The sequence below is a fragment of the Lissotriton vulgaris genome, chromosome 12 (assembly GCF_964263255.1).
Source record: "Lissotriton vulgaris chromosome 12, aLisVul1.2, whole genome shotgun sequence".
Lineage (NCBI taxonomy): Eukaryota > Metazoa > Chordata > Amphibia > Caudata > Salamandridae > Lissotriton > Lissotriton vulgaris.
In genome coordinates, this window is record NC_141700.1 from 443,479,963 (window position 1) to 443,505,880 (window position 25,918).

Below are 25,918 nucleotides of genomic sequence, written 5' to 3' on the forward strand. Positions count from 1 at the left end.
TCATTTGGCAATAACAGTATTCATTCTATAATCTTGAAAATACTTGTGTTTTTATAGGGTTTAAGATGATCTGTTCAACAGTAAGATGAATCAGACTTTTATATTTTAATTGTATCGGAATAAGACCTAATAAAAATGATTTGTTATATAACAATGAGAAAAGCAATTCACTGCTCAGAGTTGAACTCAGGATCTCCTGTTTACTAGACAGGCGCTTTAACCAGCTAAGCCACAGCATCCACTTGATTCTTAACTTTGAAAAACTTTTCTTTATGGTGTTCAAGAGAATATTGCTTTTTCACTTTCATATTCTTTTCTAAGTTCACACACTTCTCTACTCAAACACTTAAGATGAATGAAGACTCCTCACTTATTCAAAAACACCTCTCTAATTTGAAGTTTACCCTATTCATATCATTTTAAAATATACCTTGCTGAAGAATGGATTAGTTGAATTCAACAATAGAGTGATCATTCACCTCTATCTTGTTCTTTGTCATATTCTTTTCCCTATTTCAGTCAATGCATTCCTACAAAAATCCTCACAATACCAAGCATTTTATTTAATTTTTAAGATAACTTATTCTAAAGTTCATAGAACCAGATGTTTATTCTTAAATTGTATTCAACATTTGTTTGATGAAAGTTATTCGGAAAGCATGGAGAAAAGAGTTAGGTGCTGTTGAGATTTGAACTCAGGATTTCCTGATTACGAGACAGGCGCTTTAACCACTAAGCCACAGCACCAACGCTAATAGTAATAAATGCATACATAATTTATTGTTGATGATGAAAATGTGTTTCCTGCTATAAATTCTTCTTTATATGTATTGTAATCTTAAACACGAAAACATACTCAATCACTACGCAAGTATTAATATGTTTTAATAAACAGGTACTCTTATAAAACTCAATTTCATTTCTTGAATTCTTTAAAAAAAAAATCATGAAGGTATTAATATTGCTCAAATCTAGGTAGAAATTTCATCTACGTCTTTCTCATAGATATGTATTTTTTTTATTTGGCAATAACAGTATTCATTCTATAATATTGAAAATACTTGTGTTTTTATAAGGTTTAAGATGATCTGTTCAACAGTAAGATGAATCAGACTTTTATATTTTAATTGTATCGGAATAAGACCTAATGAAAATGATTTGTTATATAACAATGAGAAAAGCAAGGCACAGCTCAGAGTAGAACTCAGGATCTCCTGTTTACTAGTCAGGCGTTTTAACCAGCTAAGCCACAGCACCCACTTGATTCTTAATTTTGAAAACGTTTTCTTTATGGTGTTCAAGAGAATAATGCTTTTTCACTTTCATATTCTTTTCTAAGTTCACACACTTCTCTACTCATAAACTTAAGATGAATGAAGACTCTTCACTTATTCAAAAACACCTCTCTAATTTGAAGTTTACCCTATTCATATCATTTTAAAATATACCTTGCTGAAGTATGGATTAGTTGAATTCAACAATAGAGTGATCATTCACCTCTATCTTGTTCTTTGTCATTTTCTTTTCCCTATTTCAATCAATGCATTCCTACAAAAATCTTCACAATACCAAGTATTTTATTTAATTTTTAAGATAACTTATTCTAAAGTTCATAGAACCAGATGTTTATACTTAAATTGTATTCAACACTTGTTTGATGAAAATTATTCGGAAAGCATGAAGAAAACAGTTAAATGCTGCTGAGATTTGAACTCAGGATTTCCCGTTTACGAGATAGGAGCTTTAACCACTTAGCCACAGCACCAACGGTAATAGTAAAAAATGCATAAATAATTTATTGTTGATGATGAAAATGTGTTTTCTGCTATAAATTCTTCTTTATATGTATTGTAATCTTAAACACGAAAAGATACTCAATCACTTCACAAGGATTCCTATGTTTTAATAAACAGGTACTCTTATAAAACCCAATTTCATTTCTTGAATTCTTTACAATTTCTTTTCATGAAGGTAATAATATTGCTCCAATCTTGGTAGACATTTCATCTACGTCTTTCTCATAGATATGTACTTTTTTTCATTTTGCAATAACAGTATTCATTCTATAATCTTGAAAATACCTGGGTTTTTATAAGGTTAAAGGTGATCTGTTCAACAGTAATATGAATCAGACTTTTATATTTTAATTGTATCGGAATAAGACCTAATGAAAATGATTTGTTATATAACAATGAGAAAAGCAAGGCACTGCTGAGAGATGAACTCAGGATCTCCTGTTTACTAGACAGGTGCTTTAACCAGCTAAGCCACAGCACCCACTTGATTCTTCAATTTGAAACACTTTTCTTTATGGTTTTCAAGAGAATATTGCTTTTTCACTTTCATATTCTTTTCTAAGTTCACACACTTCTCTACTCAAACACTTAAGATGAATGAAGACTCTTCACTTATTCAAAAACACCTCTCTAATTTGAAGTTTACCCTATTCATATCATTTTAAAATATACCTTGCTGAAGAATGGATTAGTTGAATTCAACAATAGAGTGATCATTCACCTCTATCTTGTTCTTTGTCATTTTCTTTTCCCTATTTCAGTCAATGCATTCCTACAAAAATCTTCACAATACCAAGCATTTTATTTAATGTTTAAGATAACTTATTCTAAAGATCATAGAACCAGATGTTTATTCTTAAATTGTATTCAACATTTGTTTGATGAAAATTATTCGGAAAGCATGGAGAAAACATTTAGGTGCTGCTGAGATTTGAACTCAGGATTTCCTGTTTACGAGACAGGCGCTTTAACCACTAAGCCACAGCACCAACGTTAATAGTAAGAAATGCATACATAATTTATTGTTGATGATGAAAATGTGTTTCCTGCTATAAATTCTTCTTTATATGTATTGTAATCTTAAACACGAAAACATACTCAATCACTACGCAAGTATTAATATGTTTTAATAAACAGGTACTCTTATAAAACCCAATTTCATTTCTTGAATTCTTTACAATTTTTTTCATGAAGGTAATAATATTGCTCCAATCTAGGTAGATATTTCATCTACGTCTTTCTCATAGATATGTATTTTTTTCATTTTGCAATAACAGTATTCATTCTATAATCTTGAAAATACTTGGGTTTTTATAAGGTTAAAGATGCTCTGTTCAACAGTAAGATGAATCGGACTTTTATATTTTAATTGTATCGGAATAAGACCTAATGAAAATGATTTGTTATATAACAATAAGAAAAGCAAGGCGCTGCTGAGATTTGAACTCAGGATCTCCTGTTTACTAGACAGGCGCTTTAACCAGCTAAGCCACAGCACCCACTTGATTCTTAAATTTGAAACACTTTTCTTTATGGTGTTCAAGAGAATATTGCTTTTTCACTTTCATATTCTTTTCTAAGTTCACACACTTCTCTACTCAAACACTTAAGATGAATGAAGACTCTTCACTTATTCAAAAACACCTCTCTAATTTGAAGTTTACCCTATTCATATCATTTTAAAATATACCTTGCTGAAGAATGGATTAGTTGAATTCAACAATAGAGTGAACATTCACCTCTATCTTGTTCTTTGTCATTTTCTTATCCCTATTTCAGTCAATGCATTCCTACAAAAATCCTCACAATACCAAGCATTTTATTAAATTTTTAAGATAACTTATTCTAAAGTTCATAGAACCAGATGTTTATACTTAAATTGTATTCAACACTTGTTTGATGAAAATTATTCGGAAAGCATGGAGAAAACAGTTAAATGCTGCTGAGAATTGAACTCAGGATTTCCTGTTTACGAGACAGGAGCTTTAACCACTAAGCCACAGCACCAACAGTAATAGTAAAAAATGCATAAAGAATGTATTGTTAATGATGAAAATTTGTTTTCTGCTATAAATTCTTCTTTATATGTATTGTAATCTTAAACAAGTAAAGATACTCAATCACTACGCAAGGATTATTATGTTTTAATAAAAAGGTACTCTTATAAAACCCAATTCCATTTCTTGAATTCTTTACAATTTTTTTTCATGAAGGAAATAATATTGCTCCAATCTAGGTAGACATTTCATCTACGTCTTTCTCATAGATATGTCTTTTTTTCATTTTGCAATAACAGTATTCATTCTATAATCTTGAAAATACTTGGGTTTTTATAAGGTTAAAGATGATCTGTTCAACAGTAAGATGAATCAGACTTTTTTATTTTAATATTATCGGAATAAGACCTAATGAAAATGATTTGTTATATAACAATGAGAAAAGCAAGGCACTGCTCAGAGTTGAACTCAGGATCTCCTGTTTACTAGACAGGCGCTTTAACCAGCTAAGCCACAGCACCCACTTGATTCTTTATTTTGAAACACTTTTCTTTATGGTGTTCAAGAGAATATTGCTTTTTCACTTTCATATTCTTTTCTAAGTTCACACACTTCTCTACTCAAACACTTAAGATGAATGAAGACTCTTCACTTATTCAAAAACACCTCTCTAATTTGAAGTTTACCCTATTCATATCATTTTAAAATATCCCTTGCTGAAGAATGGATTAGTTGAATTCAACAATAGAGTGATCATTCACCTCTATCTTGTTCTTTGTCATTTTCTTTTCCCTATTTCAGTCAATGCATTCCTACAAAAATCTTCACAATACCAAGCATTTTATTTAATGTTTAAGATAACTTATTCTAAAGTTCATAGATCCAGATGTTTATTTTTAAATTGTATTCAACATTTGTTGGATGTAAATTATTCGGAAAGCATGGAGAAAACAGTTAGGTTCTGCTGAGATTTGAACTCAGGATTTCCTGTTTATGAGAAAGGCGCTTTAACCACTAAGCCACAGCACCAACGTTAATTGTAAGCAATGCATAAATTATTCATTGTTGATGGTGAAAATGTGTTTCCTGCTATAAATTCTTCTTTATATGTATTGTAATCTTAAACAGGAAAACATACTCAATCACTACGCAAGTATTAATATGTTTTAATAAACAGGTACTCTTATAAAACCCAATTTCATTTCTTGAATTCTTTACCATTTTTTTTCATGAAGGTAATAATATTACTCCAATCTAGGTAGACATTTCATCGACGTCTTTCTCATAGATATGTATTTTTTTCATTTTGCAATAACATTATTCATTCTATAATCTTGAAAATACTTGGGTTTTTATAAGGTTAAAGATGATCTGTTCAACAGTAAGATGAATCAGACTTTTATATTTTAATTGTATCGGAATAAGACCTAATGAAAATGATTTGTTATATCTTACAATGAGAAAAGCAAGGCACTGCTGAGATTTGAACTCAGGATCTCCTGTTTACTAGACAGGCGCTTTAACCAGCTAAGCCACAGCACCCACTTGATTCTTAACTTTGAAACACTTTTCTTTATGGTGTTCAAGAGAATATTGCTTTTTCTCTTTCATATTCTTTTCTAAGTTCACACACTTCTCTACTCAAACACTTAAGATGAATGAAGACTCTTCACTTATTCAAAAACACCTCTCTAATTTGAAGCTTACCCTATTCATATCATTTTAAAGTATACCTTGCTGAAGAATGGATTAGTTGAATTCAACAATAGAGTGATCATTCACCTGTATCTTGTTCTTTGTCATTTTCTTTTCCCTATTTCAGTCAATGCATTCCTACAAAAATCTTCTCAATACCAAGCATTTTATTTAATTTTTAAGATAACTTATTCTAAAGTTCATAGAACCAGATGTTTATTCTTAAATTGTATTCATCATTTGTTTGATGAAAATTATTCGGAAAGCATGGAGAAAACAGTTAGGTGCTGTTGAGATTTGAACTCAGGATTTCCTGTTTACGAGACAGGCGCTTTAACCACTAAGCCACAGCACCAACATTAATAGTAAGAAATGCATACATAATTTATTGTTGATGATGAAAATGTGTTTCCTGCTATAAATTCTTCTTTATATGTATTCTAATCTTAAACACGAAAACATACTCAATCACTACGCAAGTATTAATATGTTTTAATAAACAGGTACTCTTATAAAACTCAATTTCATTTCTTGAATTCTTTAAAAAAAAAATCATGAAGGTATTAATATTGCTCAAATCTAGGTAGAAATTTCATCTACGTCTTTCTCATAGATATGTATTTTTTTCATTTGGCAATAACAGTATTCATTCTATAATCTTGAAAATACGTGTGTTTTTATAAGGTTTAAGATGATCTGTTCAACAGTAAGATGAATCAGACTTTTATATTTTAATTGTATCGGAATAAGACCTAATGAAAATGATTTGTTATATAACAATGAGAAAATCAAGGCACTGCTGAGCGTTGAACTCAGGATCTCCTGTTTACTAGACAGGCGCTTTAACCAGCTAAGCCACAGCACCCATTTGATTCTTAAATTTGAAACACTTTTCTTTATGGTGTTCAAGAGAATATTGCTTTTTCACTTTCATATTCTTTTCTAAGTTCACACACTTCTCTACTCAAACACTTAAGATGAATGAAGACTCTTCACTTATTCAAAAACACCTCTCTAATTTGAAGTTTACCCTATTCATATCATTTTAAAATATTCCTTGCTGAAGAATGGATTTGTTGAATTCCACAATAGAGTGATCATTCACCTCTATCTTGTTCTTTGTCATTTTCTTTTCCCTATTTCAGTCAATGCATTCCTACAAAAATCTTCACAATACCAAGCATTTTATTTCATTTTTAAGATAACTTATTCTAAAGTTCATAGAACCAGATGTTTATTCTTAAATTGTATTCAACATTTGTTTGATGAAAGTTATTCGGAAAGCATGGAGAAAAGAGTTAGGTGCTGTTGAGATTTGAACTCAGGATTTCCTGATTACGAGACAGGCGCTTTAACCACTAAGCCACAGCACCAACGCTAATAGTAATAAATGCATACATAATTTATTGTTGATGATGAAAATGTGTTTCCTGCTATAAATTCTTCTTTATATGTATTGTAATCTTAAACACGAAAACATACTCAATCACTACGCAAGTATTAATATGTTTTAATAAACAGGTACTCTTATAAAACTCAATTTCATTTCTTGAATTCTTTAAAAAAAAATCATGAAGGTATTAATATTGCTCAAATCTAGGTAGAAATTTCATCTACGTCTTTCTCATAGATATGTATTTTTTTTATTTGGCAATAACAGTATTCATTCTATAATCTTGAAAATACTTGTGTTTTTATAAGGTTTAAGATGATCTGTTCAACAGTAAGATGAATCAGACTTTTATATTTTAATTGTATCGGAATAAGACCTAATGAAAACGATTTGTTATATAACAATGAGAAAAGAAAGGCACAGCTCAGAGTTGAACTCAGGATCTCCTGTTTACTAGACAGGTGTTTTAACCAGCTAAGCCACAGCACCCACTTGATTCCTAATTTTGAAAACTTTTTCTTTATGGTGTTCAAGAGAATAATGCTTTTTCACTTTCATATTCTTTTCTAAGTTCACACACTTCTCTACTCATAAACTTAAGATGAATGAAGACTCTTCACTTATTCAAAAACACCTCTCTAATTTGAAGTTTACCCTATTCATATCATTTTAAAATATACCTTGCTGAAGAATGGATTAGTTGAATTCAACAATAGAGTGAACATTCACCTGTATCTTGTTCTTTGTCATTTTCTTATCCCTATTTCAGTCAATGCATTCCTACAAAAATCTTCACAATACCAAGCATTTTATTTAATTTTTAAGATAACTTATTCTAAAGTTCATAGAACCAGATGTTTATTCTTAAATTGTATTCAACATTTGTTTGATGAAAATTATTCGGAAAGCATGGAGAAAAGAGTTAGGTGCTGTTGAGATTTGAACTCAGGATTTCCTGATTACGAGACAGGCGCTTTAACCACTAAGCCACAGCACCAACGTTAATAGTAAGAAATGCATACATAATATATTGTTGATGATGAAAATGTGTTTCCTGCTATAAATTCTTCTTTATGTGTATTGTAATCATAAACACGAAAACATACTCAATCACTACGCAAGTATTAATATGTTTTAATAAACAGGTACTCTTATAAAACTCAATTTCATTTCTTGAATTCTTTAAAAAAAAAATCATGAAGGTATTAATATTGCTCAAATCTAGGTAGAAATTTCATCTACGTCTTTCTCATAGATATGTATTTTTTTTATTTGGCAATAACAGTATTCATTCTATAATCTTGAAAATAAAAATACTTGTGTTTTTATAAGGTTTAAGATGATCTGTTCAACAGTAAGATGAATCAGACTTTTATATTTTAATTGTATCGGAATAAGACCTAATGAAAATGATTTGTTATATATCAATGAGAAAAGCAAGGCACAGCTCAGAGTTGAACTCAGGATCTCCTGTTTACTAGACAGGCGTTTTATTCAGCTAAGCCACAGCACCCACTTGATTCTTAATTTTGAAAACTTTTTTTTTATGGTGTTCAAGAGAATAATGTTTTTTCACTTTCATATTCTTTTCTAAGTTCACACACTTCTCTACTCAAACACTTAAGATGAATGAAGACTCTTCACTTATTCAAAAACACCTCTCTAATTTGAAGTTTACCCTATTCATATCATTTTAAAATATACCTTGCTGAAGAATGGATTAGTTGAATTCAACAATAGAGTGAACATTCACCTCTATCTTGTTCTTTGTCATTTTCTTATCCCTATTTCAGTCAATGCATTCCTACAAAAATCTTCACAATACCAAGCATTTTATTTAATTTTTAAGATAACTTATTCTAAAGTTCATAGAACCAGATGTTTATACTTAAATTGTATTCAACACTTGTTTGATGAAAATTATTCGGAAAGCATGAAGAAAACAGTTAAATGCTGCTGAGATTTGAACTCAGGATTTCCTGTTTACGAGATAGGAGCTTTAACCACTTAGCCACAGCACCAACGGTAATAGTAAAAAATGCATAAATAATTTATTGTTGATGATGAAAATGTGTTTTCTGCTATAAATTCTTCTTTATATGTATTGTAATCTTAAACACGAAAACATACTCAATCACTACGCAAGTATTAATATGTTTTAATAAACAGGTACTCTTATAAAACTCAATTTCATTTCTTGAATTCTTTAAAAAAAAAATCATGAAGGTATTAATATTGCTCAAATCTAGGTAGAAATTTCATCTACGTCTTTCTCATAGATATGTATTTTTTTTATTTGGCAATAACAGTATTCATTCTATAATCTTGAAAATAAAAATACTTGTGTTTTTATAAGGTTTAAGATGATCTGTTCAACAGTAAGATGAATCAGACTTTTATATTTTAATTGTATCGGAATAAGACCTAATGAAAATGATTTGTTATATATCAATGAGAAAAGCAAGGCACAGCTCAGAGTTGAACTCAGGATCTCCTGTTTACTAGACAGGCGTTTTATTCAGCTAAGCCACAGCACCCACTTGATTCTTAATTTTGAAAACTTTTTTTTTATGGTGTTCAAGAGAATAATGTTTTTTCACTTTCATATTCTTTTCTAAGTTCACACACTTCTCTACTCAAACACTTAAGATGAATGAAGACTCTTCACTTATTCAAAAACACCTCTCTAATTTGAAGTTTACCCTATTCATATCATTTTAAAATATACCTTGCTGAAGAATGGATTAGTTGAATTCAACAATAGAGTGAACATTCACCTCTATCTTGTTCTTTGTCATTTTCTTATCCCTATTTCAGTCAATGCATTCCTACAAAAATCTTCACAATACCAAGCATTTTATTTAATTTTTAAGATAACTTATTCTAAAGTTCATAGAACCAGATGTTTATACTTAAATTGTATTCAACACTTGTTTGATGAAAATTATTCGGAAAGCATGAAGAAAACAGTTAAATGCTGCTGAGATTTGAACTCAGGATTTCCTGTTTACGAGATAGGAGCTTTAACCACTTAGCCACAGCACCAACGGTAATAGTAAAAAATGCATAAATAATTTATTGTTGATGATGAAAATGTGTTTTCTGCTATAAATTCTTCTTTATATGTATTGTAATCTTAAACACGAAAAGATACTCAATCACTTCACAAGGATTCATATGTTTTAATAAACAGGTACTCTTATAAAACCCAATTTCATTTCTTGAATTCTTTACAATTTTTTTTCATGAAGGTAATAATATTGCTCCAATCTTGGTAGACATTTCATCTACGTCTTTCTCATAGATATGTACTTTTTTTCATTTTGCAATAACAGTATTCATTCTATAATCTTGAAAATACCTGGGTTTTTATAAGGTTAAAGGTGATCTGTTCAACAGTAATATGAATCAGACTTTTATATTTTAATTGTATCGGAATAAGACCTAATGAAAATGATTTGTTATATAACAATGAGAAAAGCAAGGCACTGCTGAGAGATGAACTCAGGATCTCCTGTTTACTAGACAGGTGCTTTAACCAGCTAAGCCACAGCACCCACTTGATTCTTAAATTTGAAACACTTTTCTTTATGGTTTTCAAGAGAATATTGCTTTTTCACTTTCATATTCTTTTCTAAGTTCACACACTTCTCTACTCAAACACTTAAGATGAATGAAGACTCTTCACTTATTCAAAAACACCTCTCTAATTTGAAGTTTACCCTATTCATATCATTTTAAAATATACCTTGCTGAAGAATGGATTAGTTGAATTCAACAATAGAGTGATCATTCACCTCTATCTTGTTCTTTGTCATTTTCTTTTCCCTATTTCAGTCAATGCATTCCTACAAAAATCTTCACAATACCAAGCATTTTATTTAATTTTTAAGATAAATTATTCTAAAGTTCATAGAACCAGATGTTTATTCTTAAATTGTATTCAACATTTGTTTGATGAAAATTATTCGGAAAGCATGGAGAAAACATTTAGGTGCTGCTGAGATTTGAACTCAGGATTTCCTGTTTACGAGACAGGCGCTTTAACCACTAAGCCACAGCACCAACGTTAATAGTAAGAAATGCATACATAATTTATTGTTGATGATAAAAATGTGTTTCCTGCTATAAATTCTTCTTTATATGTATTGTAATCTTAAACACGAAAACATACTCAATCACTACGCAATTATTAATATGTTTTAATAAACAGGTACTCTTATAAAACCCAATTTCATTTCTTGAATTCTTTACAATTTTTTTCATGAAGGTAATAATATTGCTCCAATCTAGGTAGACATTTCATCTACGTCTTTCTCATAGATATGTATTTTTTTCATTTTGCAATAACAGTATTCATTCTATAATCTTGAAAATACTTGGGTTTTTATAAGGTTAAAGATGATCTGTTCAACAGTAAGATGAATCAGACTTTTATATTTTAATTGTATCGGAATAAGACCTAATGAAAATGATTTGTTATATAACAATGAGAAAAGCAAGGCGCTGCTGAGATTTGAACTCAGGATCTCCTGTTTACTAGACAGGCACTTTAACCAGCTAAGCCACAGCACCCACTTGATTCTTAAATTTGAAACACTTTTCTTTATGGTGTTCAAGAGAATATTGCTTTTTCACTTTCATATTCTTTTCTAAGTTCACACACTTCTCTACTCAAACACTTAAGATGAATGAAGACTCTTCACTTATTCAAAAACACCTCTCTAATTTGAAGTTTACCCTATTCCTATCATTTTAAAATATACCTTGCTGAAGAATGGATTAGTTGAATTCAACAATAGAGTGAACATTCACCTCTATCTTGTTCTTTGTCATTTTCTTATCCCTATTTCAGTCAATGCATTCCTACAAAAATCTTCACAATACCAAGCATTTTATTTAATTTTTAAGATAACTTATTCTAAAGTTCATAGAACCAGATGTTTATTCTTAAATTGTATTCAACATTTGTTTGATGAAAATTATTCAGAAAGCATGGAGAAAACAGTTATGTGCTGCTGAGAATTGAACTCAGGATTTCCTGTTTACAAGACAGGCGCTTTAACCACTAAGCCACAGCACCAACGTTAATAGTAAGAAATGCATACATAATTTATTGTTGATGATGAAAATGTGTTTCCTGCTATAAATTCTTCTTTATATGTATTGTAATCTTAAACACGAAAACATACTCAATCACTACGCAAGTATTAATATGTTTTAATAAACAGGTACTCTTATAAAACTCAATTTCATTTCTTGAATTCTTTACAATTTTTTTTCATGAAGGTAATAATATTGCTCCAATCTAGGTAGACATATCATCTACGTCTTTCTCATAGATATGTATTTTTTTCATTTTGCAATAACATTATTCATTCTATAATCTTGAAAATACTTGGGTTTTTATAAGGTTAAAGATGATCTGTACATCAGTAAGATGAATCAGACTTTTATATTTTAATTGTATCGGAATAAGACCTAATGAAAATGATTTGTTATATATTACAATGAGAAAAGCAAGGCGCTGCTGAGATTTGAACTCAGGATCTCCTGTTTACTAGACAGGTGCTTTAACCAGCTAAGCCACAGCACCCACTTGATTCTTAAATTTGAAACACTTTTCTTTATGGTGTTCAAGAGAATATTGCTTTTTCACTTTCATATTCTTTTCTAAGTTCACACACTTCTCTACTCAAACACTTAAGATGAATGAAGACTCTTCACTTATTCAAAAACACCTCTCTAATTTGAAGTTTACCCTATTCATATCATTTTAAAATATTCCTTGCTGAAGAATGGATTTGTTGAATTCCACAATAGAGTGATCATTCACCTCTATCTTGTTCTTTGTCATTTTCTTTTCCCTATTTCAGTCAATGCATTCCTACAAAAATCTTCACAATACCAAGCATTTTATTTCATTTTTAAGATAACTTATTCTAAAGTTCATAGAACCAGATGTTTATTCTTAAATTGTATTCAACATTTGTTTGATGAAAATTATTCGGAAAGCATGGAGAAAAGAGTTAGGTGCTGTTGAGATTTGAACTCAGGATTTCCTGATTACGAGACAGGCGCTTTAACCACTAAGCCACAGCACCAACATTAATAGTACGAAATGCACACATAATTTATTGTTGATGATGAAAATGTGTTTCCTGCTATAAATTCTTCTTTATATGTATTGTAATCTTAAACACGAAAACATACTCAATCACTACGCAAGTATTAATATGTTTTAATAAACAGGTACTCTTATAAAACTCAATTTCATTTCTTGAATTCTTTAAAAAAAAAAATCATGAAGGTATTAATATTGCTCAAATCTAGGTAGAAATTTCATCTACGTCTTTCTCATAGATATGTATTTTTTTTATTTGGCAATAACAGTATTCATTCTATAATCTTGAAAATACTTGTGTTTTTATAAGGTTTAAGATGATCTGTTCAACAGTAAGATGAATCAGACTTTTATATTTTAATTGTATCGGAATAAGACCTAATGAAAATGATTTGTTATATAACAATGAGAAAAGCAAGGCACAGCTCAGAGTTGAACTCAGGATCTCCTGTTTACTAGACAGGCGTTTTAACCAGCTAAGCCACAGCACCCACTTGATTCTTAATTTTGAAAACTTTTTCTTCATGGTGTTCAAGAGAATAATGTTTTTTCACTTTCATATTCTTTTCTAAGTTCACATACTTCTCTACTCAAACACTTAAGATGAATGAAGACTCTTCACTTATTCAAAAACACCTCTCTAATTTGAAGTTTACCCTATTCATATCATTTTAAAATATACCTTGCTGAAGAATGGATTAGTTGAATTCAACAATAGAGTGAACATTCACCTCTATCTTGTTCTTTGTCATTTTCTTATCCCTATTTCAGTCAATGCATTCCTACAAAAATCTTCACAATACCAAGCATTTTATTTAATTTTTAAGATAACTTATTCTAATGTTCATAGAACCAGATGTTTATTCTTAAATTGTATTCAACATTTGTTTGATGAAAATTATTCAGAAAGCATGGAGAAAACAGTTAGGTGCTGCTGAGAATTGAACTCAGAATTTCCTGTTTACGAGACAGGCGCTTTAACCACTAAGCCACAGCACCAACGTTAATAGTAAGAAATGCATACATAATTTATTGTTGATGATGAAAATGTGTTTCCTGCTATAAATTCTTCTTTATATGTATTGTAATCTTAAACACGAAAACATACTCAATCACTACGCAAGTATTAATATGTTTTAATAAACAGGTACTCTTATAAAACTCAATTTCATTTCTTGAATCCTTTAAAAAAAAAATCATGAAGGTATTAATATTGCTCAAATCTAGGTAGAAATTTCATCTATTTCTTTCTCATAGATATGTATTTTTTTCATTTGGCAATAACAGTATTCATTCTATAATCTTGAAAATACTTGTGTTTTTATAAGGTTTAAGATGATCTGTTCAACAGTAAGATGAATCAGACTTTTATATTTTAATTGTATCGGAATAAGACCTAATAAAAATGATTTGTTATATAACAATGAGAAAAGCAATTCACTGCTGAGAGTTGAACTCAGGATCTCCTGTTTACTAGACAGGCGCTTTAACCAGCTAAGCCACAGCATACACTTGATTCTTAACTTTGAAAAACTTTTCTTTATGGTGTTCAAGAGAATATTGCTTTTTCACTTTCATATTCTTTTCTAAGTTCACACACTTCTCTACTCAAACACTTAAGATGAATGAAGACTCCTCACTTATTCAAAAACACCTCTCTAATTTGAAGTTTACCCTATTCATATCATTTTAAAATATACCTTGCTGAAGAATGGATTAGTTGAATTCAACAATAGAGTGATCATTCACCTCTATCTTGTTCTTTGTCATATTCTTTTCCCTATTTCAGTCAATGCATTCCTACAAAAATCCTCACAATACCAAGCATTTTATTTAATTTTTAAGATAACTTATTCTAAAGTTCATAGAACCAGATGTTTATACTTAAATTGTATTCAACATTTGTTTGATGAAAATTATTCGGAAAGCATGGAGAAAACATTTAGGTGCTGCTGAGATTTGAACTCAAGATTTCCTGTTTACGAGACAGGCGCTTTAACCACTAAGCCACAGCACCAACGTTAATAGTAAGAAATGCATACATAATTTATTGTTGATGATGAAAATGTGTTTCCTGCTATAAATTCTTCTTTATATGTATTGTAATCTTAAACACGAAAACATACTCAATCACTACGCAAGTATTAATATGTTTTAATAAACAGGTACTCTTATAAAACCCAATTTCATTTCTTGAATTCTTTACAATTTTTTTCATGAAGGTAATAATATTGCTCCAATCTAGGTAGACATTTCATCTATGTCTTTCTCATAGATATGTATTTTTTTCATTTTGCAATAACATTATTCATTCTATAATCTTGAAAATACTTGGGTTTTTATAAGGTTAAAGATGATCTGTTCATCAGTAAGATGAATCAGACTTTTATATTTTAATTGTATCGGAATAAGACCTAATGAAAATGATTTGTTATATATTACAATGAGAAAAGCAAGGCCATGCTGAGATTTGAACTCAGGATCTCCTGTTTACTAGACAGGCGCTTTAACCAGCTATGCCACAGCACCAACTTGATTCTTAAATTTGAAACACTTTTCTTTATGGTGTTCAAGAGAATATTGCTTTTTCACTTTCATATTCTTTTCTAAGTTCACACACTTCTCTACTCAAACACTTAAGATGAATGAAGACTCTTCACTTATTCAAAAACACCTCTCTAATTTGAAGTTTACCCTATTCATATCATTTTAAAATATTCCTTGCTGAAGAATGGATTTGTTGAATTCCACAATAGAGTGATCATTCACCTCTATCTTGTTCTTTGTCATTTTCTTTTCCCTATTTCAGTCAATGCATTCCTACAAAAATCTTCACAATACCAAGCATTTTATTTCATTTTTAAGATAACTTATTCTAAAGTTCATAGAACCAGATGTTTATTCTTAAATTGTATTCAACATGTGTTTGATGAAAGTTATTCGGAAAGCATTGAGAAAAGAGTTAGGTGCTGTTGAGATTTGAACTCAGGATTTACTGATTACGAGACAGGCGCTTTAACCACTAAGCCACAGCACCAACGTTAATAGTAAGAAATGCATACATAATTTATTGTTGATGAGGAAAATGTGTTTCCTGCTATAAATTCTTCTTTATATGTATTGTAATCTTAAACACGAAAAGATACTCAATCACTACGCAAGGATTCATATATTTTAATAAACAGGTACTCTTATAAAACCCAATTTCATTTCTTGAATTCTTTACAATTTTTTTCATGAAGGTAATAATATTGCTCCAATCTAGGTAGACATTTCATCTACGTCTTTCTCATAGATATGTATTTTTTTCATTTTGCAATAACAGTATTCATTCTATAATCTTGAAAATACTTGGGTTTTTATAAGGTTAAAGATGATCTGTTCAACAGTAAGATGAATCAGACTTTTATATTTTAATTGTATCGGAATAAGACCTAATGAAAATGATTTGTTATATAACAATGAGAAAAGCAAGGCGCTGCTGAGATTTGAACTCAGGATCTCCTGTTTACTAGACAGGCACTTTAACCAGCTAAGCCACAGCACCCACTTGATTCTTAAATTTGAAACACTTTTCTTTATGGTGTTCAAGAGAATATTGCTTTTTCACTTTCATATTCTTTTCTAAGTTCACACACTTCTCTACTCAAACACTTAAGATGAATGAAGACTCTTCACTTATTCAAAAACACCTCTCTAATTTGAAGTTTACCCTATTCATATCATTTTAAAATATACCTTGCTGAAGAATGGATTAGTTGAATTCAACAATAGAGTGATCATTCACCTCTATCTTGTTCTTTGTCATTTTCTTTTCCCTATTTCAATCAATGCATTCCTACAAAAATCCTCACAATACCAAGTATTTTATTTAACTTTTAAGATAACTTATTCTAAAGTTCATAGAACCAGATGTTTATACTTAAATTGTATTCATCACTTGTTTGATGAAAATTATTCGGAAAGCATGAAGAAAACAGTTAAATGCTGCTGAGATTTGAACTCAGGATTTCCTGTTTACGAGATAGGAGCTTTAACCACTAAGCCACAGCACCAACGGTAATAGTAAAAAATGCATAAATAATTTATTGTTGATGATGAAAATGTGTTTTCTGCTATAAATTCTTCTTTATATGTATTGTAATCTTAAACACGAAAAGATACTCAATCACTACGCAAGGATTCATATATTTTAATAAACAGGTACTCTTATAAAACCCAATTTCATTTCTTGAATTCTTTACAATTTTTTTCATGAAGGTAATAATATTGCTCCAATCTTGGTAGGCATTTCATCTACGTCTTTCTCATAGATATGTACTTTTTTTCATTTTGCAATAACAGTATTCATTCTATAATCTTGAAAATACCTGGGTTTTTATAAGGTTAAAGGTGATCTGTTCAACAGTAAGATGAATCAGACTTTTATATTTTAATTGTATCGGAAAAAGACCTAATGAAAATGAATTGTTATATAACAATAAGAAAATGCAAGGCACTGCTGAGAGATGAACTCAGGATCTCCTGTTTACTAGACAGGCGCTTTAACCAGCTAAGCCACAGCACCGACTTGATTCTTAAATTTGAAACACTTTTCTTTATGGTGTTCAAGAGAATATTGCTTTTTCACTTTCATATTCTTTTCTAAGTTCACACACTTCTCTACTCAAACACTTAAGATGAATGAAGACTCTTCACTTATTCAAAAACACCTCTCTAATTTGAAGTTTACCCTATTCATATCATTTTAAAATATAACTTGCTGAAGAATGGATTAGTTGAATTCAACAATAGAGTGATCATTCACCTCTATCTTGTTCTTTGTCATTTTCTTTTCCCTATTTCAGTCAATGCATTCCTACAAAAATCTTCACAATACCAAGCATTTTATTTAATGTTTAAGATAACTTATTCTAAAGTTCATAGAACCAGATGTTTATTCTTAAATTGTATTCAACATTTGTTTGATGAAAATTATTCGGAAAGCATGGAGAAAACATTTAGGTGTTGCTGAGATTTGAACTCAGGATTTCCTGTTTACGAGACAGGCGCTTTAACCACTAAGCCACAGCACCAACGTTAATAGTAAGAAATGCATACATAATTTATTGTTGATGATGAAAATGTGTTTCCTGCTATAAATTCTTCTTTATATGTATTGTAATCTTAAACACGAAAACATACTCAATCACTACGCAAGTATTAATATGTTTTAATAAACAGGTACTCTTATAAAACCCAATTTCATTTCTTGAATTCTTTACAATTTTTTTCATGAAGGTAATAATATTGCTCCAATCTAGGTAGACATTTCATCTACGTCTTTCTCATAGATATGTATTTTTTTCATTTTGCAATAACAGTATTCATTCTATAATCTTGAAAATACTTGGGTTTTTATAAGGTTAAAGATGATCTGTTCAACAGTAAGAGGAATCAGACTTTTATATTTTAATTGTATCGGAATAAGACCTAATGAAAATGATTTGTTATATAACAATGAGAAAAGCAAGTCGCTGCTGAGATTTGAACTCAGGATCTCCTGTTTACTAGACAGGCGCTTTAACCAGCTAAGCCACAGCACCCACTTGATTCTTAAATTTGAAACACTTTTCTTTATGGTGTTCAAGAGAATATTGCTTTTTCACTTTCATATTCTTTTCTAAGTTCACACACTTCTCTACTCAAACACTTAAGATGAATGAAGACTCTTCACTTATTCAAAAACACCTCTCTAATTTGAAGTTTACCCTATTCATATCATTTTAAAATATACCTTGCTGAAGAATGGATTAGTTGAATTCAACAATAGAGTGAACATTCACCTCTATCTTGTTCTTTGTCATTTTCTTATCCCTATTTCAGTCAATGCATTCCTACAAAAATCTTCACAATACCAAGCATTTTATTTAATTTTTAAGATAACTTATTCTAAAGTTCATAGAACCAGATGTTTATTCTTAAATTGTATTCAACATTTGTTTGATGAAAATTATTCGGAAAGCATGAAGAAAACAGTTAAATGCTGCTGAGATTTAAACTCAGGATTTCCTGTTTACGAGATAGGAGCTTTAACCACTAAGCCACAGCACCAACGGTAATAGTAAAAAATGCATAAATAATTCATTGTTGATGATGAAAATGTGTTTTCTGCTATAAATTCTTCTTTATATGTATTGTAATCTTAAACACAAAAAGATACTCAATCACTACGCAAGGATTCATATATTTTAATAAACAGGTACTCTTATAAAACCCAATTTCATTTCTTGAATTCTTTACAATTTTTTTCATGAAGGTAATAATATTGCTCCAATCTTGGTAGGCATTTCATCTACGTCTTTCTCATAGATATGTACTTTTTTCATTTTGCAATAACAGTATTCATTCTATAATCTTGAAAATACATGGGTTTTTATAAGGTTAAAGGTGATCTGTTCAATAGTAAGATGAATCAGACTTTTATATTTTAATTGTATCGGAATAAGACCTAATGAAAATGATTTGTTATACAACAATGAGAAAATGCAAGGCACTGCTGAGAGATAAACTCAGGATCTCCTGTTTACTAGACAGGCGCTTTAACCAGCTAAGCCACAGCACCCACTTGATTCTTAAATTTGAAACACTTTTCTTTATGGTGTTCAAGAGAATATTGCTTTTTCACTTTCATATTCTTTTCTAAGTTCACACACTTCTCTACTCAAACACTTAAGATGAATGAAGACTCTTCACTTATTCAAAAACACCTCTCTAATTTGAAGTTTACCCTATTCATATCATTTTAAAATATACCTTGCTGAAGAATGGATTAGTTGAATTCAACAATAGAGTGATCATTCACCTCTATCTTGTTCTTTGTCATTTTCTTTTCCCTATTTCAGTCAATGCATTCCTACAAAAATCTTCACAATACCAAGCATTTTATTTCATTTTTAAGATAACTTATTCTAAAGTTCATAGAACCAGATGTTTATTCTTAAATTGTATTCAACATGTGTTTGATGAAAGTTATTCGGAAAGCATTGAGAAAAGAGTTAGGTGCTGTTGAGATTTGAACTCAAGATTTACTGTTTACGAGACAGGCGCTTTAACCACTAAGCCACAGCACCAACGTTAATAGTAAGAAATGCATACATAATTTATTGTTGATGAGGAAAATGTGTTTCCTGCTATAAATTCTTCTTTATATGTATTGTAATCTTAAACACGAAAAGATACTCAATCACTACGCAAGGATTCATATATTTTAATAAACAGGTACTCTTATAAAACCCAATTTCATTTCTTGAATTCTTTACAATTTTTTTCATGAAGGTAATAATATTGCTCCAATCTAGGTAGACATTTCATTTACGTCTTTCTCATAGATATGTATTTTTTTCATTTTGCAATAACAGTATTCATTCTATAATCTTGAAAATACTTGGGTTTTTATAAGGTTAAAGATGATCTGTTCAACAGTAAGATGAATCAGACTTTTATATTTTAATTGTATCGGAATAAGACCTAATGAAAATGATTTGTTATATAACAATGAGAAAAGCAAGGCGCTGCTGAGATTTGAACTCAGGATCTCCTGTTTACTAGACAGGCACTTTAACCAGCTAAGCCACAGCACCCACTTGATTCTTAAATTTGAAACACTTTTCTTTATGGTGTTCAAGAGAATATTGCTTTTTCACTTTCATATTCTTTTCTAAGTTCACACACTTCTCTACTCAAACACTTAAGATGAATGAAGACTCTTCACTTATTCAAAAACACCTCTCTAATTTGAAGTTTACCCTATTCATATCATTTTAAAATATACCTTGCTGAAGAATGGATTAGTTGAATTCAACAATAGAGTGATCATTCACCTCTATCTTGTTCTTTGTCATTTTCTTTTCCCTATTTCAGTCAATGCATTCCTACAAAAATCTTCACAATACCAAGCATTTTATTTAATTTTTAAGATAACTTATTCTAAAGTTCATAGAACCAGATGTTTATTCTTAAATTGTATTCAACATTTGTTTGATGAAAATTATTCGGAAAGCATGGAGAAAACATTTAGGTGCTGCTGAGATTTGAACTCAGGATTTCCTGTTTACGAGACAGGCGCTTTAACCACTAAGCCACATCACCAACGTTAAGAATAAGAAATGCATACATAATTTATTGTTGATGATGAAAATGTGTTTCCTGCTATAAATTCTTCTTTATATGTATTGTAATCTTAAACACGAAAACATACTCAATCACTACGCAAGTATTAATATGTTTTGATAAACAGGTACTCTTATAAAACTCAATTTCATTTCTTGAATTCTTTAAAAAAAAATCATGAGGTATTAATATTGCTCAAATCTAGGTAGAAATTTCATCTACGTCTTTCTCATAGATATGTATTTTTTTCATTTGGCAATAACAGTATTCATTCTATAATCTTGAAAATACTTGTGTTTTTATAAGGTTTAAGATGATCTGTTCAACAGTAAGATGAATCAGACTTTTATATTTTAATTGTATCGGAATAAGACCTAATAAAAATGATTTGTTATATAACAATGAGAAAAGCAATTCACTGCTGAGAGTTGAACTCAGGATCTCCTGTTTACTAGACAGGCGCTTTAACCAGCTAAGCCACAGCACCCACTTGATTCTTAAATTTGAAACACTTTTCTTTATGGTGTTCAAGAGAATATTGCTTTTTCACTTTCATATTCTTTTCTAAGTTCACACACTTCTCTACTCAAACACTTAAGATGAATGAAGACTCTTCACTTATTCAAAAACACCTCTCTAATTTGAAGTTTACCCTATTCATATCATTTTAAAATATACCTTGCTGAAGAATGGATTAGTTGAATTCAACAATAGAGTGATCATTCACCTCTATCTTGTTCTTTGTCATTTTCTTTTCCCTATTTCAATCAATGCATTCCTACAAAAATCTTCACAATACAAAGTATTTTATTTAATTTTTAAGATAACTTATTCTAAAGTTCATAGAACCAGATGTTTATACTTAAATTGTATTCATCACTTGTTTGATGAAAATTATTCGGAAAGCATGAAAAAAACAGTTAAATGCTGCTGAGATTTGAACTCAGGATTTCCTGTTTACGAGATAGGAGCTTTTACCACTAAGCCACAGCACCAACGGTAATAGTAAAAAATGCATAAATAATTCATTGTTGATGATGAAAATGTGTTTTCTGCTATAAATTCTTCTTTATATGTATTGTAATCTGAAACACAAAAAGATACTCAATCACTACGCAAGGATTCATATATTTTAATAAACAGGTACTCTTATAAAACCCAATTTCATTTCTTGAATTCTTTACAATTTTTTTCATGAAGGTAATAATATTGCTCCAATCTTGGTAGGCATTTCATCTACGTCTTTCTCATAGATATGTACTTTTTTTCATTTTGCAATAACAGTATTCATTCTATAATCTTGAAAATACATGGGTTTTTATAAGGTTAAAGGTGATCTGTTCAACAGTAAGATGAATCAGACTTTTATATTTTAATTGTATCGGAATAAGACCTAATGAAAATGATTTGATATATAACAATGAGAAAAGCAAGGCACTGCTGAGAGTTGAACTCAGGATCTCCTGTTTACTAGACAGGCGCTTTAACCAGCTAAGCCACAGCACCCACTTGATTCTTAAATTTGAAACACTTTTCTTTATGGTGTTCAAGAGAATATTGCTTTTTCACTTTCATATTCTTTTCTAAGTTCACACACTTCTCTACTCAAACACTTAAGATGAATGAAGACTCTTCACTTATTCAAAAACACCTCTCTAATTTGAAGTTTACCCTATTCATATCATTTTAAAATATACCTTGCTGAAGAATGGATTAGTTGAATTCAACAATAGAGTGATCATTCACCTCTATCTTGTTCTTTGTCATTTTCTTTTCCCTATTTCAGTCAATGCATTCCTACACAAATCTTCACAATACCAAGCATTTTATTGAATTTTTAAGATAACTTATTCTAAAGTTCATAGAACCAGATGTTTATACTTAAATTGTATTCAACACTTGTTTGATGAAAATTATTCGGAAAGCATTGAGAAAACAGTTAAATGCTGCTGAGAATTGAACTCAGGATTTCCTGTTTACGAGACAGGAGCTTTAACCACTAAGCCACAGCACGAACAGTAATAGTAAAAAATGCATAAAGAATTTATTGTTAATGATGAAAATTTGTTTTCTGCTATAAATTCTTCTTTATATGTATTGTAATCTTAAACACGAAAAGATACTCAATCACTACGCTAGGATTAATATGTTTTAATAAACAGGTACTCTTATAAAACCCAATTCCATTTCTTGAATTCTTTACAATTTTTTTTCATGAAGGTAATAATATTGCTCCAATCTATGTAGACATTTCATCTACGTCTTTCTCATAGATATGTATTTTTTTCATTTTGCAATAACAGTATTCATTCTATAATCTTGAAAATACTTGGGTTTTTATAAGGTTAAAGATGATCTGTTCAACAGTAAGATGAATCAGACTTTTATATTTTAATTGTATCGGAATAAGACCTAATGAAAATGATTTGTTATATAACAATGAGAAAAGCAAGGCACTGCTCAGAGTTGAACTCAGGATCTCCTGTTTACTAGACAGGCGCTTTAACCAGCTAAGCCAGAGCACCCACTTGATTCTTTAATTTTTAAGATAACTTATTCTAAAGTTCATAGAACCAGATGTTTATTCTTAAATTGTATTCAACATTTGTTTGATGAAAATTATTCGGAAAGCATGGAGAAAACATTTAGGTGCTGCTGAGATTTGAACTCAGGATTTCCTGTTTACGAGACAGGCGCTTTAACCAGCTAAGCCTCAGCACCCACTTGATTCTGAAGTTTGAAACACTTTTCTTTATGGTGTTCAAGAGAATATTGCTTTTTCACTTTCATATTCTTTTCTAAGTTCACACACTTCTCTACTCAAACACTTAAGATGAATGAAGACTCTTCACTTATTCAAAAACACCTCTCTAATTTGAAGTTTACCCTATTCATATCATTTTAAAATATTCCTTGCTGAAGAATGGATTTGTTGAATTCCACAAGAGAGTGATCATTCACCTCTATCTTGTTCTTTGTCATTTTCTTTTCCCTATTTCAGTCAATGCATTCCTACAAAAATCTTCACAATACCAAGCATTTTATTTCATTTTTAAGATAACTTATTCTAAAGTTCATAGAACCAGATGTTTATTCTTAAATTGTATTCAACATTTGTTTGATGAAAATTATTCGGAAAGCATGGAGAGAAGAGTTAGGTGCTGTTGAGATTTGAACTCAGGATTTCCTGATTACGAGACAGGCGCTTTAACCACTAAGCCACAGCACCAATGTTAATAGTAAGAAATGCATACATAATTTATTGTTGATGATGAAAATGTGTTTCCTGCTATAAATTCTTCTTTATATGTATTGTAATCTTAAACACGAAAACATACTCAATCACTACGCAAGTATTAATATGTTTTAATAAACAGGTACTCTTATAAAACTCAATTTCATTTCTTGAATTCTTTAAAAAAAAATCATGAAGGTATTAATATTGTTCAAATCTAGGTAGAAATTTCATCTACGTCTTTCTCATAGATATGTATTTTTTTTATTTGGCAATAACAGTATTCATTCTATAATCTTGAAAATACTTGTGTTTTTATAAGGTTTAAGATGATCTGTTCAACAGTAAGATGAATCAGACTTTTATATTTTAATTGTATCGGAATAAGACCTAATGAAAATGATTTGTTATATATCAATGAGAAAAGCAAGGCACAGCTCAGAGTTGAACTCAGGATCTCCTGTTTACTAGACAGGCGTTTTAACCAGCTAAGCCACAGCACCCACTTGATTCTTAATTTTGAAAACTTTTTTTTATGGTGTTTAAGAGAATAATGTTTTTTCACTTTCATATTCTTTTCTAAGTTCACACACTTCTCTACTCAAACACTTAAGATGAATGAAGACTCTTCACTTATTCAAAAACACCTCTCTAATTTGAAGTTTACCCTATTCATATCATTTTAAAATATACCTTGCTGAAGAATGGATTAGTTGAATTCAACAATAGAGTGAACATTCACCTCTATCTTGTTCTTTGTCATTTTCTTATCCCTATTTCAGTCAATGCATTCCTACAAAAATCTTCACAATACCAAGCATTTTATTTAATTTTTAAGATAACTTATTCTAAAGTTCATAGAACCAGATGTTTATACTTAAATTGTATTCAACACTTGTTTGATGAAAATTATTCGGAAAGCATGAAGAAAACAGTTAAATGCTGCTGAGATTTGAACTCAGGATTTCCTGTTTACGAGATAGGAGCTTTAACCACTTAGCCACAGCACCAACGGGAATAGTAAAAAATGCATAAATAATTTATTGTTGATGATGAAAATGTGTTTTCTGCTATAAATTCTTCTTTATATGTATTGTAATCTTAAACACGAAAAGATACTCAATCACTTCACAAGGATTCATATGTTTTAATAAACAGGTACTCTTATAAAACCCAATTTCATTTCTTGAATTCTTTACAAATTTTTTTCATGAAGGTAATAATATTGCTCCAATCTTGGTAGACATTTCATCTACGTCTTTCTCATAGATATGTACTTTTTTTCATTTTGCAATAACAGTATTCATTCTATAATCTTGAAAATACCTGGGTTTTTATAAGGTTAAAGGTGATCTGTTCAACAGTAATATGAATCAGACTTTTATATTTTAATTGTATCGGAATAAGACCTAATGAAAATGATTTGTTATATAACAATGAGAAAAGCAAGGCACTGCTGAGAGATGAACTCAGGATCTCCTGTTTACTAGACAGGTGCTTTAACCAGCTAAGCCACAGCACCCACTT

At 30.0% G+C, this 25,918-nt stretch overlaps 16 non-coding genes across 16 annotated transcripts; all 16 read right to left on the bottom strand.

Annotated features, from left to right (window-relative positions):
* Positions 1-2,712: 2,712 nt before the first annotated feature.
* TRNAT-CGU (transfer RNA threonine (anticodon CGU)) lies at positions 2,713-2,785 on the bottom strand. The gene has a single exon. It is a non-coding gene; the product is annotated as a tRNA-Thr (tRNA).
* A 436-nt stretch (positions 2,786-3,221) lies between these two features.
* TRNAT-AGU (transfer RNA threonine (anticodon AGU)) lies at positions 3,222-3,295 on the bottom strand. Its single transcript has one exon. It is a non-coding gene; the product is annotated as a tRNA-Thr (tRNA).
* Positions 3,296-3,730: 435 nt separating this feature from the next.
* TRNAT-CGU (transfer RNA threonine (anticodon CGU)) lies at positions 3,731-3,803 on the bottom strand. Its single transcript has one exon. It is a non-coding gene; the product is annotated as a tRNA-Thr (tRNA).
* A 1,458-nt stretch (positions 3,804-5,261) lies between these two features.
* TRNAT-AGU (transfer RNA threonine (anticodon AGU)) lies at positions 5,262-5,335 on the bottom strand. The gene has a single exon. It is a non-coding gene; the product is annotated as a tRNA-Thr (tRNA).
* Positions 5,336-5,770: 435 nt separating this feature from the next.
* Positions 5,771-5,843, bottom strand: TRNAT-CGU (transfer RNA threonine (anticodon CGU)). Its single transcript has one exon. It is a non-coding gene; the product is annotated as a tRNA-Thr (tRNA).
* Positions 5,844-10,873: 5,030 nt separating this feature from the next.
* Positions 10,874-10,946, bottom strand: TRNAT-CGU (transfer RNA threonine (anticodon CGU)). The gene has a single exon. It is a non-coding gene; the product is annotated as a tRNA-Thr (tRNA).
* Positions 10,947-11,382: 436 nt separating this feature from the next.
* TRNAT-AGU (transfer RNA threonine (anticodon AGU)) lies at positions 11,383-11,456 on the bottom strand. The gene has a single exon. It is a non-coding gene; the product is annotated as a tRNA-Thr (tRNA).
* A 435-nt stretch (positions 11,457-11,891) lies between these two features.
* TRNAT-UGU (transfer RNA threonine (anticodon UGU)) lies at positions 11,892-11,964 on the bottom strand. Its single transcript has one exon. It is a non-coding gene; the product is annotated as a tRNA-Thr (tRNA).
* A 439-nt stretch (positions 11,965-12,403) lies between these two features.
* TRNAT-AGU (transfer RNA threonine (anticodon AGU)) lies at positions 12,404-12,477 on the bottom strand. The gene has a single exon. It is a non-coding gene; the product is annotated as a tRNA-Thr (tRNA).
* A 1,454-nt stretch (positions 12,478-13,931) lies between these two features.
* Positions 13,932-14,004, bottom strand: TRNAT-CGU (transfer RNA threonine (anticodon CGU)). The gene has a single exon. It is a non-coding gene; the product is annotated as a tRNA-Thr (tRNA).
* Positions 14,005-14,949: 945 nt separating this feature from the next.
* On the bottom strand, positions 14,950-15,022 carry TRNAT-CGU (transfer RNA threonine (anticodon CGU)). Its single transcript has one exon. It is a non-coding gene; the product is annotated as a tRNA-Thr (tRNA).
* A 1,456-nt stretch (positions 15,023-16,478) lies between these two features.
* On the bottom strand, positions 16,479-16,552 carry TRNAT-AGU (transfer RNA threonine (anticodon AGU)). Its single transcript has one exon. It is a non-coding gene; the product is annotated as a tRNA-Thr (tRNA).
* A 1,455-nt stretch (positions 16,553-18,007) lies between these two features.
* Positions 18,008-18,080, bottom strand: TRNAT-CGU (transfer RNA threonine (anticodon CGU)). Its single transcript has one exon. It is a non-coding gene; the product is annotated as a tRNA-Thr (tRNA).
* Positions 18,081-18,516: 436 nt separating this feature from the next.
* On the bottom strand, positions 18,517-18,590 carry TRNAT-AGU (transfer RNA threonine (anticodon AGU)). The gene has a single exon. It is a non-coding gene; the product is annotated as a tRNA-Thr (tRNA).
* Positions 18,591-20,553: 1,963 nt separating this feature from the next.
* Positions 20,554-20,627, bottom strand: TRNAT-AGU (transfer RNA threonine (anticodon AGU)). The gene has a single exon. It is a non-coding gene; the product is annotated as a tRNA-Thr (tRNA).
* A 1,961-nt stretch (positions 20,628-22,588) lies between these two features.
* TRNAT-AGU (transfer RNA threonine (anticodon AGU)) lies at positions 22,589-22,662 on the bottom strand. Its single transcript has one exon. It is a non-coding gene; the product is annotated as a tRNA-Thr (tRNA).
* Between the last annotated feature and the right edge of the window lie 3,256 nt (positions 22,663-25,918).